The sequence below is a fragment of the Mus musculus genome, chromosome 17, assembly GCF_000001635.26.
Source record: "Mus musculus strain C57BL/6J chromosome 17, GRCm38.p6 C57BL/6J".
Classification (NCBI taxonomy): Eukaryota; Metazoa; Chordata; class Mammalia; order Rodentia; family Muridae; genus Mus; species Mus musculus.
Window position 1 is genome coordinate 49,512,537 of NC_000083.6, and position 17,665 is coordinate 49,530,201.

At 50.0% G+C, this 17,665-nt stretch overlaps 1 protein-coding gene across 13 annotated transcripts in view; it reads right to left on the reverse strand.

Moving 5' to 3' along the window:
* The window catches only part of Daam2 (dishevelled associated activator of morphogenesis 2), a 108,438-nt gene that overhangs the window by 56,515 nt on the left and 34,258 nt on the right, over positions 1-17,665 (reverse strand). Inside the window, exons 1-2 of one of the 13 annotated variants that reach the window (XM_006525085.4) lie at positions 16,339-16,582; positions 11,759-12,679 (exon numbers count right to left, since the gene is read on the reverse strand). The exons of 10 other annotated variants lie outside the window; for them this stretch is intronic. The gene's annotated coding sequence lies outside the window, so the exon portion shown is untranslated. Of the gene's footprint in view, positions 1-11,758; positions 12,680-16,338; positions 16,583-17,665 lie in introns of those variants that run through there. 2 more of the 13 variants (XM_006525083.4, XM_006525084.4) reach the window with 2 other exon arrangements.

Below are 17,665 nucleotides of genomic sequence, written 5' to 3' on the forward strand. Positions count from 1 at the left end.
ACACGCATGCACATACAATATACAGGCATGTATGCATACATACATACATGTACACAAATAAATGTTCTGTTTATAAATTACCTGGTGTTGACAGCCAGTTAGTTCTCCCTACAAGTATTCTTTGTCAATTCTGCATTGACACCCACATGGATCCTCCCATTCCATCCAGGCACTGGTCACATGACTCTATTGTAGCAGTATCTAGGGGACTGGTGTGCAAAGCCTCGAATGGCTGGCTGTGGCTCAGCTCACCTCGGCTTGCATGAGCCCTAAGCATGGAGCAGTTTATGCGGGGCACTGTCCTCACTGGTCTGGCTAACTGCCAGCCCAGGCTGAGTCAACCCCTTTCTTTTTCTGCTTCACTAGTCCCCTCTCACACCTCTTCTTGGCTTCAGGTCAAAACCACTCGTCAAACTACCAGCTTGGATGAGAGCCTAGGTTCCCAAGCTCTCATCTCTCCTGCTACCTTTTTCTACTGGATCACAAATGGCATTGCATCCCGAGGCACCTAGTGACCCAGTCACCTAGATGCCCTCAGAGTTCCAGGTGGGCAAGGATGGGGTCAAGAGCCAGGGACTTGCAGTTCTGCAAGTTCCCTCTGAGTGATCTGGACACAAGACTAGTTTTGGCTTGTCTGTGCCATCATCTGTACCACCTATACCACCACCCTTTCCCACAATTCACCTCTTCTCTTTGTGGCTATGATTGTGAGTGAAGCCCTTAGCATCTCATCCTTAGCTACATCATCAACAGCAACACCTGGATCCTACTCCAAGCCAACTGAGCAAGAAGCTACAGATGGGCCTGGGGCATGGGTAGAGGCCAGTAGGGCAAGTGGCTTATCTTGGTGTGGTCTGAACTGTTCAAAATTTAAAACTGCACAGTCTCATGAAGAACTTTATCAACTCAAACAAGTTGAAAAAGCTGGCACATACAAAAAGTTATCCAGACCAGTCTAATCTACAGGTACCTTGGCCAGCACTAGAAAGAGCCTAGCCAATCAGCAGCTTCCTCTGATCTTCCTTTCAAGTCACAGCTCACCTGCCTTAGGTCTGATTATCTCAAATGGGGGGGGGGGGGCTGTCCCCAGGCCAGCAGGAGTACAGACCTAGTTACCTCAATTAATAATAATTGACATTTTTAATTTATCCATGTTCCTCCTATAAGTCACCTTGGATGCTCCCAGGTATCACAGTTCAAATCATAAGAAATAGACAAGGTCATTGTCACTGTGATCTCTCAGTGACACCTGAGGAAGCTGGATGCAGAAAGAGAACCAAGCGGGCTCCACTGCTCATTGGTAGTAGCATCACATTGGCAGCCATGTTTACTCCACAGGAATCTACCTGCCTCTCACCTTCAGACCTCTCATGAATTGCTTCCAGGAGGGCCTCAAGTTTAGTGATGAACTCAGGTAGTAATGAAGGTGTTAACTGTCAAGTCTGAGCTGCTGGGCAAGGCTGGAGGCTAGGAGTTCAGTTCTCCTGGGAGGGTGTAGTAAAACCAGAAAGGGCTGGGTTATAAATCCCACGCAGCAATGTTGATTGACCTCTGACTAAGGGCGCAGCTTGAATGAGCCATCTGACTAAACTCAACAATAGCTCCATAAAGTGGTGCTGGGTTTTGGTTTTGGTTTTGGTTTGGTTTTTTTCCATAGAAGAACATCTCGTCCTCTTGCTCCAGCTCAGGACCAATAGGGAAATGGATGCAAGAAGCAGACAGATGGAGGTTGGAATCGCTACCATCATTCTGAGAAAGCAGTTGTGAAACCATGGCTTTAGATTTCTGAATTTCCTAATAAGCAAGGTCAAGTCATAAGCCCTCTCACCAATGGTAGACCTTTCCACAGGGATAGGCCTCTGACTTCTTCACCAAGACCTGCCCAGATGCACCCACCCTGCCGGTGGCTGATCCAAGAGAAGGGGGCAAGGAGAAGGCCAATTCACAGCTCCTCCCGGAGGCATGGGTCAGATGCCTCACTTCTTCCCTGACGATGGGATGGGATGAGAGGTGAGAAAGAATAAGTGGCCAGGCTTTCTTTCTTAACTCCACTTGAGCCTGGTCCCATCCCCAAAAATGCCAACTTGGCTCAAAGAGAACTCAGGCTGAATGGTCTGACTGTGCAAAACTTCCACGGTGTGCCTGAGGCACCACCAGTCCTGCCTCTTTTGGAAGCAAGAAGCTAGGAAGGTTCCTCTGTTCCCAAGGGTTAGTGACATTCACGTGTTCGATAAGGGGGACAGTTGCTCACGAAACCTGGGCTTCTTGCCCTTTACCTAGAGCTCACAAACAGGAGAATGGGAAGGAGTCGACAACTGAGCATCCTTCAGATCCAAGGTGGGTGGGGGAAGGTTTTCAGTCAGCCTAGAGCCAGATCCATTGCACACCGGAAGCTTGCTATGGGCTCAAGTGCAGCCACCTGTCCCCGACCCTATTTTCCCAGCTCTAAGCAGAGAGGGAAAGGCTTTGACACCACCAAACAACTTAAGACATTTCTTGCCTTTTTGGATGGCTTCCTCATTCTGTCTGGGGCTGTGCTCCATCACATATCAGCTAGAGATCCTCACGACAATGATATAATGTATCCTTGCGACTTAAAAAAAAGGTACCTGGGCACGGAGGCAGCTGCCTGGCCCATGGTAGGACAACGGATACACTGTGGGTGTTTGCATCATTGCTGTTTGAAGATGGCCTCTTTGGGAAAGCTGGAGGAATGCTAGGGAGATGGCTGGGGTGCTGAAGTGTTCACCCTACAGGCAGGAGAATCTGAGTTTGATTCTCAGAACCCATGCAAAAAAGCCAGGCATGGTGACTCACACTTGGGAATCCCAGTGTTGGGAAGGAGGTGGAGACAGCTAAATCCCTGACAGTGGCAGGGCCAGCTACCCTAGCCTACTTGGTGACTTCAAAGCCTGTGAGAGACCTTACCCCCCAAATAGTAGTGTATAGTATCCAAGGGACACTAGCCAAGGCTGCCCTCTGGCCTCCACATTCGGGTACTCACACGCGTGAACCTGCACATACACACGAATACATATGGACACAACTACACGGATTTTATTTCTAAAGACTAGGGAAGATTTGAATGCAAGAAAATGACACAGAACAGCCCAGTTAAGAAAGCATCAAGTCCCGAGGATATGAGCTCATGTGAGCCAGAACAGGAGCTGAAAGTAGGGACACAGAGAAAGGACAGGCCTCTGTGAAATGGGTCACAGGGGTCTATGCTATCTGTCCGGCAGAGGGGATGAAATTCTGCTACTCAACATAGAGCCTCCTTTCCTCCAACGGCACAATTTACGTCCCCCTCTTCCTGGCTCCCTGGGACACTCTCCACATGCCTGTGTCCAGACACATTTGTTTAAACTGCCCCCCTCCCCCAAACTCATAGCCCTGCCCTGGGGACTTGAGGAATCTGAGAAATGCCTTCAGTTCTAAGTACTGGAGGGAAAGAAATGAAATGAAAGAAAGACGCTCTCCCTCTAGACCTCTGTCTGCATAGGATTTCCCACCACAGCTCCCAGGATCCCTCCTCTCTCACCAGCCAACCATCCAGACTCAATGTTACCATGGCCACCTGGTGGGAACTTCCCAAATCAGAACAGGTACCAGCAGCCTTCCTCCCATCACCCGATCGCAAATAACTCCTTTGCCATCTTTGCCAACCTCTACCTTTCCCTTTGTCATTATTTAGCTCAATGATAATCCCTTCCCATTTAAACCTTCATCCATCCCCAGTTGCCCAGACCAGAGATGCACAGTAAGGATTCTGATATAATGGCAGAGAGCCCTTGCCCTCTGGGAGCAAACACCAGGTATGGGGACTCACACGCTACTAATGGAAAGGGGCAGGGGCTCCTTTTCACGTTCTGCAAGTCTTCTGTGTGTGCATGCACATACATTTATCTGCATATTGTTTCTCTGTGAAGATAGATATGTTTGCATGTGTGCCTGTGCATGTGTGTAGGCCTGAAGTCAACTTTGGCTATCATTCATTTTCTAATTACCTCAATGATCCTCTATTTTATTTATTTGTTTGTTTGTTTGTTTGTTTATTTATTTTGGTTAGGTAGAGTCTCTCATGGCCCAGAACTTGCTGAATAAGCTAGGTTGGCTGGCCAGAAACCCCAGGGTCCACTTATCTTCGCTTCCCTAGAGTTGGGAGTACAAATTCATGGTTGCCATGACAAGCATTTCTTCTGTGTTCATATGGGTTCAGGGATTGAACTGAACCATGGTGAGATGTAGCCAAGTCTTCCTGCCCTCAGTCTGATATGCACAAAACACATGAAGGACATCACAATACCAGACACACGCAATGAGCGTCATGCCCCGGCACTGATTCCCTGCTGCAGACTTCAGGGATTGCTTCCATGCCAAGGTATGCCACTTTCTGTCATTGCCTGGACTCTGTGTCTGACATGTACCTTCAGGCATATTCAGCAGCCTGCTTGTATGTGTCAGACACACGATGGTCTCCTAAGGACCCCGTGAAAGAACATACATGCACAAGCCTAGTGATGACACAAGAGAGGAGGCTCACAGTGACAGGAGAAAGACAGCCATGAGATGGGAGCAGGGAGGGGCAGCCAATGCTATGTCCACCTGGTTAGAACTTCCCAGACGGAGGCTGATTGTGAAGAGGACAACAGAAAGGGCTTTCTAAAAGAGGCAATTCCAAATCTGCATCTTAACGAAGAGAAGCAGGACGTCTGAAAAAGCCTGTGACATTGGCTTGCCTCCTGCCACTTCTGGTCATCTTAGTCACCTCTCACCAACTTGGCTTCCTTCCCTTCCATCAGCCTCTATCTCAGAATGTTCCTTCCACTGAGACATTTGTTGAGAGAGAGAGAGAAAGAGAGAGAGAGAGAGAAGAAGAAAAAAGGGAGGGAGGGAGGGAGGGAGGGAGGGAGGGAGAGAGGGAGAGAGAGAGAGAGAGAGAGAGAGAGAGAGAGAGAGAGAGAGAGAGAGAGAGAGAGAGAGAATGAACTCAGATCCACCCAGATGCACATGGCATGCCTGTTTGGAGCTGGAGTTTCCTCCTTCATTTTATTGAGAATTAATGTTTTAACATCAATAACACGATGTTAATGGTGTAGTAAAAGCTAAAAATATGAAGCAGGATGTTATCGCTTTGTCTAGTACAGTTACCCAACCAGGTAGAGAAAATCACTATCCAACTGGAAGGACAAAGAAAGATGCTGTGCTGCATCCCTGGGATGGAAGGGAATTCAGAGCCCACCAGCAACACACACGGTGGGTCTTTATTCCTGGTTGAGCCAATGGCTAACAGCCCTCCTGAGGGCTTCTAATATATAGTGGAATTTAAGCTTCTCTCTCTCTCTCTCTCTCTCTCTCTCTCTCTCTCTCTCTCTCTCTCTCTCACACACACACACACACACACACACACACACACACACAACTGGGAGACATTCTCTGTCAATACCAAGGCAGTAATAGTAAAGAAGCTATTTGCTGGGGCTGCCATCTCACACCCTCGCCTCTCAGAGGAGACACTGGAAACTGAGCCCTCCACAGGTGTTCAGAGCCCCCATCTTCTTCAGCATCAGCTCTCAGGTCCACCTTCAGAAGCCCAGAGATCTGATCTTTTTCAACCCATTGGTGAATGTCAGTGAATGTCCAGTCATGCGTCAGTGAATATCTGTATCAGTTCTGCTACCACACAGTCATCCCAAAGCATTAATGTTGCCTGTCCAGGTGAGGTCTCAGAAGCCTCCTACCTATTTACTCTCCCAGCAGCTTAGGAAGGAGCACACAGTCAAAAGCTAAAACACCAGGGCCAGCAGACCTGCAATCTGGCCCCTGTGCCACTTCTTATCTGTGACATGTTTGGCAAGCCAGTTTAGCTCCCTATGCCTCCGTGTGTCTGGAAGTGAGTCCACGGGTATACCTTTTGAACACTTGATTACAAACCCATGGTGAGCTTTGATAAGCCGTAGAGCCTTCGCCAGGTGGGTCATGCTGGTGAGATGCTAGGGAAAGATTTTTGAAGAATGTGCCCACTTGCTTCTAGTGACATCCTTTCTCTGCATCCTGTCCCGTGCGAAGAAACAGCCCTGTGGCATTCTAGTTGTCAGTGACCTTCCTTGTGATGGTGGACTGAAAGTCCTATTGAAACTTGGAACCAAGATAAACCTTTCCTTCCCTGAGTTTCTTATGCTGACTCATTTGTCACACTCATGAGAAAAGTGACAAATACCCGGAATTTCCCCAATCTGAAGACTAGAACAATAGTATAATCTGCCTCAACAGGTAACTTTGAGGATGAGGGAGTGACATGTAGCCGCTGGAGAAGTCTCTGGCACCTCCTGAACACCAAGTTGGTGCATGCATGCGTGTGTGTACATGCATGTGTGTGCGTGCACATGCATGTGTGCATGAGAGATATTCATTCCTTATCAAATGTCCAAGAGAGTCAGCTGAAGGAAGGATTCGTTTTGGCTCATAGTCTCGGAGGGTTTGAGCATAATGTGGGGGAAAACATGGCGGAACAGAACAGCTCTCAGCATGTCAGTTAGGAAACAGAGAGGATGCCTGGGCCTTTGGCTGGCTCCTTTTTACCTTTTCTCTTATCTGGGATCCCACCCTTTGATATGTCACTGCCTCCACTCAGGGTCATTCTAGTCACCTTAGTTAAGTCACTCAGAAAGACCCTTATGGGCACACTCAGAGCTAGGCCACGCCTACCAGTCTTCCAGGTGCCTCTCAATACCGTCACATTGACAGCCACGATTACCCATCACAGTGTCGTCAACAGCGCACACCATCTATAAGGTCATCTCAGAGAGGCTCCTCAGGGTTCCCCTTCCCCAGCTCTGTCAACCTCTCATCTCTCCATTTTCCCACACACTTGAAAAACCATATAGCGTATGCATTTATCGTCTCTTTTCATCAGCAAGTCCACCCTCAAAAACCCAGTGAATCCAACCTGATACAGCCCATTCATGGATGCCGAGGAAAGCCCAGGCATGTGTTGCTGTACATTTTCCTCAGCTTTCATTGCTGTCCAAAGTGAGCAGAATCTCTGCCCAGCCCATGACAGGCCCTTGAAATACAGACAAATATAGGAAACTTAACTTAGCAACTGTCTGAGCTTAGACAAGTGATACCCATGCCCCAGTTAACTCATTTGATGTCTCTAGCCCTACGTAAATGAGGCAACTATGTAATGTGATATGTGTAGAGGTGCTGGCTCAAATCCTGGGTATGTAGTAAGCAGATGACTGCTAATTAGAGAAGGCCAGTGTTATGCTGCCTTAGGCAGGGCCTAAAAGGGTTCATCGCTAACTCTTCCCACCCCAAATCAGAGCAAAGTGATGCTGGGCCCCTGGCAGCTGTCCAGGTGGAAGAAAAATATCAGAGGTGTGTGACTGCAGAGCTGTCCTGGTCCTGATGTGGTTTGGACCCAGGCAGCTAATGTCTCTCCCCCACCCTCCTGCAGAGAGATGCTGCCTGGGTCTGGAGTATTTAAGAGCTCTCCAGCCGAGCGGTGGGAACTTCTGCCTGCTTGGGTCCCACGCCACATCCTGGCCTTGGAGGATGTAGACCTAAGGTCTTTACATGCTTCTCAGCTATTCCCAGGCGGCCTGCTCTCCCTCCAGCTCAGCCGGCTGCCTGAGCCAGGCAGCTACAGAGGCAGGTCTGTTTCCCTCAGACATCATCATGTCCCCACTCAGAGAAAGGAAGATTGTAGGTCTCACGCATGGAGACACTCGTTCAGAGACCACCTCCCATCAGCCATGGAGCCCCCCTGCCCCTGCTAGCTTGGGAGGGCTGAGAGTCCAAGGGCAAAAGAGCCTCTACTGACCAAGTCACAAAGGGTACCTCTCCCACCAGGGGCTTTTCATGTCTCTAGTTTCTCAGAAAGTTCTAGTCTGTCAGCAACTCCCCGAAGCGTTCATCCCTCTCCCTGGATGAACTAGGAAGAGATGTGACACCAGGCATAACGACAGAAAGAAATGAAGAAAACCCAGCACTGGTCCCCAGGCACCCAGCTCAGATGCCCCTGTCTCTGGGCCGCGTGTTGCACATAGTCAGGATACAGCAGTGGGAACCTACTGCACGCACTCTCCTGGAAAGCAGGCAGGAGGGACAGCAATGTTTCTGAATGCTCCGTGGAATGCAATGTAAGCGAGCCTCGGTGGCTGACATGTAACTCAGCCTGGGAAGGAGCAAGTTTCAGATACTGGAGAAGGGCAACACCAGGGTGCTTCTGGAAAGCAGAGGCAGCCTGGGGGGACAGTACAGTAAGGGACCCTGCATAATGGCATGCCTCTCAACAATAGCCTGTCTCAGAACGAAGCTGGGTTGCTTGCCAACCCCCAGCCTTTTTTGTCAAGAACTAGAACAGGGTAGACTCATGCGCACCAGAGCCTCAGAAAGCGCACCTCAGTGTGCCAAGGAATAAACAAATTCTCTGCAGGACAAGTCTCTACTGACCCAAACAGTTCTGGATCTTCTCGTATCCCATTGGCAGTCCCCAAAGTTCCTATTGCCCAATCTCCTCCTAGTCAAGTATTAAAGGCTTCAAAGGTGATAACTCCTCATCGAGTCGCAGACAAGGTATCTCTCAGCCTCCAGAACAGGCATCCTTTGTGGCACAAACTGAGGCCCTGCCCTACTGGCTCCCCTTCCCCTGACACACACACAGTTACACTTCATCCACCACGCTGTGCACGGCTGTGGGATCGCACACTACCATAGACAATGGCCAGGATCAGAAAGGCAGCGCCAAGATGTGGTTGCATCTACACAAAAAACTGCATGGTACACGCTACCCAGAGCAGTCTGGAGCACAAGAGAGATGTCCCAGTCACCAGCCTCTGAACGCCTGCATGGACCACAGTATGAGAAGGGGAGATGATGGTTCGAGTGGCTTGTTCATATACCTTCCCATGAAGGTGGCCTATGAGTAACTGACCCCAACACCAGCTGCTTGCAGCCTCGCAGTGAAAAATTATCAGGCCTCCATACTGCTGTGCCTCGCTACGGAGGCTGCAGTCTTCCATGTCCAGACAGCGTTCCTGAGCTCAGTGCAAAATGGAAGACCTCCTTTTCTTAGATGGGCTTCTTCTCTGCCTCATCTGGGGAGCCCAACCCCCAATCTTCTACCTGAAGAATGCTACTTAATCCTTGGCAGAAATGGCAAGCTCAGCTTCCTGGAATGCCTTTCCATGCAAATGAGCTATCCCTAGAACCTTAAACCTCAGCCAATGAAACTTTACCCTAACAAGAATCTCTTTCCACTCTCCAAGGTTCATATATATATATATATATATATATATATATATATATATATATATATATATATACATGGCCCTCGATTCACCCTGAAAAAAGTGTATGCACACAAGCTGTTTTGCTGAGTATTGTCTGAGAGAGTTGTTTTCTGAAAGCACTGAAACCTTCAGAGGAGACACCCCACTCTACCCCCACCCCCACCCCCACCCCACCCCACCCCAAGATTCGGCTGACCCACCCATTCCAGGCTTCACTATATCCTTCCTCCACCGGCATGCACCTTCCAGGCATGCATCAGGCCTGGACACCTCAAGGGAGGAAGCAGAAACCGGAACCATACCATGTCATTTGGGCAGCTCACTCTCATTCCTTCAATCAGCATTTACTGAGACTTTATCACATGCCACGTGCTGCTGCGGTGGTGGTGGCTGGTGGTGGCCTGAGGTGGCGCTTACAGGGGCTGAAGAGTCAGCATGGCAGGGGGTGGGGGTGGGGGATCCCCTCTTCTGTGACTCTGAAACCAGCTGCTCTGGGATCTCATCTACATTAAAAGATTTTATGTTGGTGGCTCACAACCATCTGTAATGAGATCTGACGCCCTCTTCTGGTGTGTCTGAAGACAACAATAGTGTACTCATATAAAATAAATAAATAACTTTAAAAAAATTTTATGTTCAGGTAAAAAATGTGAGCGGTGGGGGGAGGAGGGGGGAGAGGGGAGAGGGGACATTTCAGCTTCACAAGGAGACACCCACTACAGAAGCCCTGCGTGGGAACCCTAAGGGCCCTGCCACTGGCTCAGAGCCCAAAGCACTTCCACAGCCTCTGGGGTACTTTGAATGAGAATGGCCCTCCTGTGTTTGAGTACTTGGCCCCCAGCTGGTAGAACTGTTTAGAAGGATTGGGAGGTGTGAGACCTTGTTGGAAGAGATGGATCACTGGGGGTGGGCTACCCCTCCCTCTCCCCCCCTCCCCCTCTCCTCCTCACCTCTCTGACCTGCATTTGAGGAGAAGCCCCCAGGCATTTCTCCAGCTCCATGCTTGCTTGCCCGTTGCCACGCCCCTCAACGTGATGGACCTGGACCCCCCAACTTAAATGCTCTCATTGGTATGCTTTTATAAGTTGTTTTGGTCGTGGTGTTTGTCACAGCGATCGAAAAAAGTAAGACAGAGTCCACACAGAGAAAGCAGAGGTGTGGGTGCTATTTTGTGTGTGTGTGTGCACAGTGGCAAGCAGTGTAGCTCAAAAAACCCAGTCCCAAACTGTTGACTCTGGAAACAGGGTATCCCTTTACCCCCGGTAGCCACGCCTCCCCTCTTGGAATCCTGTTCTTTTAGGTGAGGATCCAGCTCTCCCTTTCTCTGAAATGGCCCTCTCACCATTACCGCTTAGTCCCAGGATGCTAAGAAAAATGATGCCTGTGATCATTAAGTCCATAGTACAAGCAAGGAGACTGGAGCTCCAGAGGCAAGTCCCTTGTCCTACCCAGGATCCTCTGCAAACGCTTGACAGGGCTGTGTGTACAAGTAAGCTCTCCCCCTTGTAGTGTAGTGTTGAACTCTTCCTAGCGACAGCAATAATGGTCAAGCGCTAGATGGCTCTTGGTTTCCTTTCAGCTTCTACTAGAGGCTGTCCATGCAATGGAAACAATCACAAAAACGTAATTCAAACAGAACAGTGAAAGCCAGGAGTGGCGGCTCATGCCTGCCATGCAGCACTTGGGAGTTGAATTTGGAGAGTGACCACGAATTCAAGGCCAGCCTGGGCTACGTAGTGAGTTCCAGGCCAGCCTGGCTACAGAGTATGGACTGGGGAGGTAGCTTAATGGGTTAAGGGCCTGCTGCATACACTTCACTCGGAGGTGGAGGTCTCTGTCTGTAGGCCCAGCACTTGGGAAGCAGAGGCAGATGGGCAAAGAGGCCTGGTTGTATAGACGTCCACTTTACTCCCCGGGCTAGTCTGGGCTGCAGAATGAGACTGTCTCTAAAACAAAATTTACAATTTCCCCAACTCTTAGCCAAGATATACTAGAAAAGGTTTTCCTCATGTATCACGAGCCCAGCTGGGCCCAACTACGTTACCCATCTCTTCAGAAGACAGCCTCTGGCATCATAGGAACCAATCATAACTTCAGATCCTCGTCTCAAATGTCCTGTTGAAGCTAGGAGTCCACATACCTTCCCCAGCACCATTGAGTGAGCGCAGTAGGGGAGGTGTGCCGTGAGCGCCCAGCTCGGCTAAGAAAGGGCCCCCAAGAGGAGCTTTACTCCTAGCACCATAGTCATGAACTCTTCTAAAACCTGAGCTACAGCTGATTGGGCGGGCGGGGGGAGCTGCATTGAGAAGCAGGACCCCCTTTCCACAAGGACAGGTCAGTTGTCTGGGACTCCAAAGTCACCCCCAGTCCCCTTCCACCGCTGTCCTCCAGCAGCAGGAAAGGGTTTGATGAGCAGGTTTGGTGACAAGCACATGCTCTTAAGACAGCTTTTGTCTCACCGTTGCCTTCCAAGTGGCCTCTTGCCACCTGCATCAAGTCCAGATGTATCCAGATGCGGCAGGAAGGGCAGAAGCTGAGCTCTCGTCTCTGTTTGGCGCTGAGTCCCTGGAACCTTCTCCCTCTGAGAGGGCATCTGAGGTGCCCTCGGCCTCACGCAGGCCTTCCTTCAGCTTGCTCACCCTCCTGTAGCTGTTGGCCATCCTCTCCTGCACTGGACATGACCACTGGCTCCTCCTTTTCTATCTACCTCACTGTCTCAGTCAGGGATCAGGGTTTGTTTTCTTAATTAACTGAAAACACTAACACAGGGGGCCAGGAGCTGGCAGGGGCCTGGCCTTCAGTAGCTGCTAAGAAAAAAAAAATGTTACTTTGAAATCTAGAACATCCAACACTGCGGGGGGGGGGGGGGGCCTGCACCCCAAGGGATGTCAAAACAAGCAGGGGCATTTGATCTCAGGGAGTAGGAGCTGGCGCCATCTCAGCTTACTACCCACACTGTGAAACAGGTGGTCCTGGGCACAGCTGGGCTGGGCCCCACAAAGCCCCTTCTGCAGCACTGGCACTCTCTCTCAGGAGGAGGGAGAGGTCACTAGGATTTCCTCTAACACTTTTCTGGTGGGCATGGAGCTAGGAGTAGAGGAGGCAGCAGATAAAACAAGTCCCATTGATTCCTGCCCTTGAAAAATAAAGTCAGGAATAACTCATTAAGATGCAGCTAATTGGGCCACTGGTAAGTCAGCACAAAATTAGCAGTCTCAGGAAAGGGGAAGATGTCTTCTGTTGGTGTGGATAAAGAAGGTCACAGCAGGATGTAAAGAGGAAACATTTGACTTGAAGATGGAGTCAAACTCAAAAGCGGGTAGCAGGTAGCACGGGGTGAAGGATGGGTGTTCCCGGTGAAGGAGAGTCCATAAGCAAAGCTAGAAGGCAAGAAAGAGAAGAGAAACTTCAAGATGGGTGGGGTGGGATGTAGTTTAGTGGATAGACTGCTTGCCTAGCTGGAGAGAAATAGGGCTTGCTGGCAGCAACCTGTTATCCCACTACTTGGGAATAGAGAGGCAAGAAGATCTGTTCAGGGTCATCCTTGGCTACATAGCAGGTTGGGGGACAGCCTGGAGTACATAAGATCCTGGATAGAGGAGAAAATAGAAGAGCAGGAAAGAGGGAAGAGGGGGGGAAGGGAGGGGAAGAAAGAGGGAGGGCAGAGAAAAGGAAGGGGAGGGGAGGGAGAGGGGGCAAGGGAAGTCCCTGTGACTGGGGATCCCAGCTCATACAGACACAAGATGTACCATGGGAACTAGCTATGGGCCTTCTTGGGGCTGATTCCAACAGGGGTTAGCCTATGGACGTCCCATAAGCCAACTCTGGCTCTGGGGGCTTTTGCAACCCCACTTCCAGTAGAATTTAGCCACGCAGGCTTATTTACAGACTACGGCTACTTTAAGGCCAAGGACAGAACTGAGGTGTGAGGCACGAAACTTGTGGCCCTCAGAGCCAAAGCTTTTATTCTCAGGATCTTTGCAGTAGATCTCGGCAGATCCCCAGTGGTGGACGGACAAGAGACCGCAGATCAGTTGAGTGTGGAGACCAGATACAATGGAATACATAGAGAAGGGGCTGACCACAAGCCACATTACTCCAAGGCTAAGAAACGGATAAGGAAGAGAAGCAGCAACCTCCTGGACTGACCAAGTTCCCCATCCCAGTTAAAGGTCCAGGAACCAGGTCAGCTCTAGACTCACTCTAGGATTACTCATTCTGGATTAGATGAGGTTCGTCATAGCCATGGCTCCCTCCAGAGAGGTTGGCACTATGACCATGCCACCAAATGGACAGGTCCTGAAAGAAGCTAGGATTTGGGAAGCTGGGTAGGCGGGAGGAGGTGGAGACACTGCTCTCCGAGATGCCAGTCTTCTGGGTGGCCTGAGGCCCCTCCCTCTCTAACCTCAGCACACAGTGTCCCTCTGCAGAGGCCCACCCAGGAAGGTGTAAAGATTTGTGCATGTCAGAGGGGCAGTATTCAAAGCATGACAACAAGCCCCAGATTCAAGGTCATCTCTCATGACCTGCTTGTCTTTCTCTGAGTCTCTGGCCTCTTCAGACCTTGTTCTGCTGCCCTCTAGTCCAGCCTGCCCAGCTGGGGAGGGATGCTGTACCATATCCCTTATGGTAGCCCAACAGCCTTTCTGAGTCATCTCTGGTCCTTTGGGCTCCCATTCAGACTCCAGTATAAAACACAGAGCTTCCAGATGTTAAACACTGTCATTTTAAGAGACCACACAGTATACCAACTTGATCAGAAACACGCTGGAACAACAACAACAAAAGTCCTGATGCCAGTAGCAGGCTCTGTGGTGGCCTCAGAGACAGAACTTTTAGATAATCACTAAAACACAATGTAGCATTTGTCCAGGAAGAAAACATTCTCCCACACCTTCTCAGACCTTGAGAAGAACATTCTCACACACACCCCCAAGGCTCTCTGAGCGGAGTGCAAAAGACATTGGATGCAGGCCGACAAGTAGTTGTGCCGTTATGCTCCCCTGAGCCCTTCACAGCTTCTGTCCCCGCTGTACCTTTGTGACTACCCCATGGCTCATACATAAAAGTTCAACTTAGTTAAATAAATGGATAAAAAGGATGGATGAGGGGGGTGAGGGGATAGAGGGGTAGGGGGATATGGGATGAACAAGGTGACCAGGGAATGGATGGATCAGGAAATGGGGATGAAGGGATGAGAGGATGAGGGGTGAGGGGATGAGGGAATGGAGGGGTGGGTGATGGGGGATGGACAAGGTGATTAGGGAGTGGATGGATCAGGAAATGGGGATGAGGGGATAGGCAAGGTGATTAGGGAATGGATAGATTGGGGAATGGGGGATGGGGGATGAGAGGATGAAGGGATGAGGGGATGAGGGGATGGGGATGGAGAGATGAAGGAGTGGATAGATGAGGTGATTAGGGAGTGGCTGGATGACAGAATAGGTGGGCGAAGATATCCAAGTCTCATTTGTAAATTTCCATCTCTGAGGAGGCATGATCCTCAACCTCTGAGCTTCAGTTTCTGTAAAATTCATAAAACTATCCATGACTCAAATAACTTCTTTGGATGGAGGGGGGAAAATCACTTGATTCGTAAGACAGTCCTTTGTCATCAATCCCAGGAACCCACACTCAGGTGACAAGTACAGTAGAAGGTCCCTCTAACCCCAGTGCTATGGACACACAATTGGTGAGTACAGTAGAAGGTCCCTCTAACCCCAGTGCTATGGAAGTGGAGACAGGAGGGTCTCTGAGACATGACCAGTCAGTCTTGTATAATCAGCAAATTGCAGGCCACAGAGACACTAGATCTCAATAAATAAGGTAGATGGTACCTGACCTCTGGCCTCCATAGGCATGCATACATTGTGCAACTGAACACACACACACACACACACACACACACACACACACACGAATCCCTACAGCATTTAAACAGTAGATAAGCCCTTGGCATAGTCACCAATGCCTTCAAGGTACACAATAAATGGTACTGACCATTGTGACTCTGTGGAGATGGCCTTATCCTCCCCACCCCCAATAGAAACCCAGATCTTCATAGCATCTAGATGGCTTCCTGGCATATTCTGTTTCAGCAAATCCCCTGTTCAGACTCTGGCCCAAAGAAGAGCTAAGATTTCAGCAAAGGCCTTCCCTGAAGTAGAAGCCCTGATCTTGGAAGCACAGAAGTTGCTACTGAGTTCTGCCTTGTCCACTGGAGGCCCAAGGTCTTAGGCTTCCTCAGGCATGCGTGCATAGGTATACCTAGGCATTTGAGGTCAGCTTCACCTGTGTGCATGCCCCAGGAAGTGGGGTTAGAGGACCATCTGCTCTGCACTATGTGGTACTGGCTCAGTCCCGTTGTCCCAGCATGGACCTGGACCTTTTGCCCATGTGTTCCCATGCCAGCTCTGGTGACCGGGGCCTCTGCCTGAGGCCATGTTCCCAGGCTTCCGCAGTAACAGGCTCCCCATTCTTCCTTGCCCTTGGCACATCTGCCACCTCCCACTATGGCACTGTGTGCTATGGTCCAGGGACAGCTTTCTTCAGTCCAAGAGGACAACATGGACTTAGGGAGCAAGCCTGGTCTGTCCCCTTGCTCAGGAGGAAGAGGACTTGGCTCAAATCCCCTGCTGAGATAGACAACTTTCACTGGATATCGGATCCACAAGGTTCTGCTCTTTGCCCAGGGTCTAGAGACGATACCCTTCCAGGGCATTTTCACAAAGAACCCAGGAGCCCACTCTGGCTACACTTTATTTTGAAGGAGTAAGGGTTGCCATCTGCCCCTCCTGATCACCAGTCTTCAGACCGGCTTTAGCTTGATCCAGATGGCAAACTTCAACTTCATGCCTCAAGAATGACAGCTGGGAGGGGAGCTGAGGTTATCCCCACATGCAAGGGAATCCCAGCCCCACCCCCTCCCTGTCACCTCTGCCCATCCCATCCCACCATCAAGAATCACAACAAACCCCAGATCTGCATCCTGAAATCCACAGTCGAGGGGCAGGAGGCAGCAAGTTTCTTTCACACTCACCGGAACACATCCAATGTCCTTTTCTGAGGTCCAGACCTCAACCATCAACAAAGAGCCTTCCATGGCCCAAAGCCAAGGCCCAGCTACCAAAAGGCTTCAGGCAGGGAGTCCTGGGGGCACGGACTCCCGGGGGCGTGCAGATCATTGGAAGTGACTCTTTCCTCTAGACATTTTGAACCCAGATTGAGCTCAGGAGGATCCCAGTTGCAACCCAACAGAGCTCAGCAGGAGAAGCAGGACTGACTATCAGAATCTCAGAGTGCATAGATCATAGCTGCCTCTCTTAAAGAGACAGTCTTCCTGAAACATTCTGGATGAGCAAGACACAAGGAATAAAGGAAGGAAGGGAAAGGAAGAGGGGTAGGGGAAATTAGGAAAGAGAGGGAGGAAAGGAGGCAGGCAGGGAGGGAGGGAGGGAGGGAAAGGAAGGAAATAAGAAAGAAAGGAAGGACTGGGAAAGAAATGAGAATGAGGGAAAGTAAAGAAAGGGAAGGGAAGGGGGCAAGGGAAAGAAGAAAGGTTGGAAGGAGAGAAAGAGTGAGGGAAGATGAGACAGCGACCTTCAGGGGAAAGTGCTGGGGCAGCACTGGGCCTTACACACACACACACACACACACACACACACACACACACACACACACACAGAGGAGAGGAGCCTGGTCCCTAAGGTGAGAAGCTTATCTGCCCTCCAGACTACAGGATGTGGAGGTGGAAGATCCCTTTGTGAAGGCCAGCTTTAGTGCAGGACTGGACCCACCTAGAGAGCAATGTGATAGCCCAGAGCAAACCCAAGTGGCTCACTATAGGCAGGAAGTAAGGTAGGAACTGACCAGTCCCTCCAGGCACTGTTGCTGTGGTTCCCAGCAGAGTAGATTGCTGTCTCTTGGACAATGAGTGTGTCAAGGTCCAGATTAGACTGGATGGGGGTCAGCCTTTCATTGTCTTAGACGAGTCCAAGGAAGCCTTCCCATGTCCATCCTCAAACATTAGGATTAGCTTAAGCTTCAGAACAGGTGACCGTCAACACAGGGGGCCTGCTTGCCAATGCCCACTGGAAGGAAATGCCCCACCCTCCAGTAGTCAAACCCACCCTGTATGGAAGATGGAACTGGCTTTATTTTGTTTTAGTTTGTCCCCCTTCTTTGTAATAGTCTGCATGACCTACATTTGATAAGGGGGAGTTATTCTCTATAAAGAGAAAAAAAAACCCTAAAAGTTTCACCTCATATCTCCTGTCCGAGTATCTCAAACAACGCAGAGATCAGGCAGAGAAGATGGAGGCAGACAGTATGTGAATTCTAAGTGAAAGAAAAGCCCCTGCTCCATC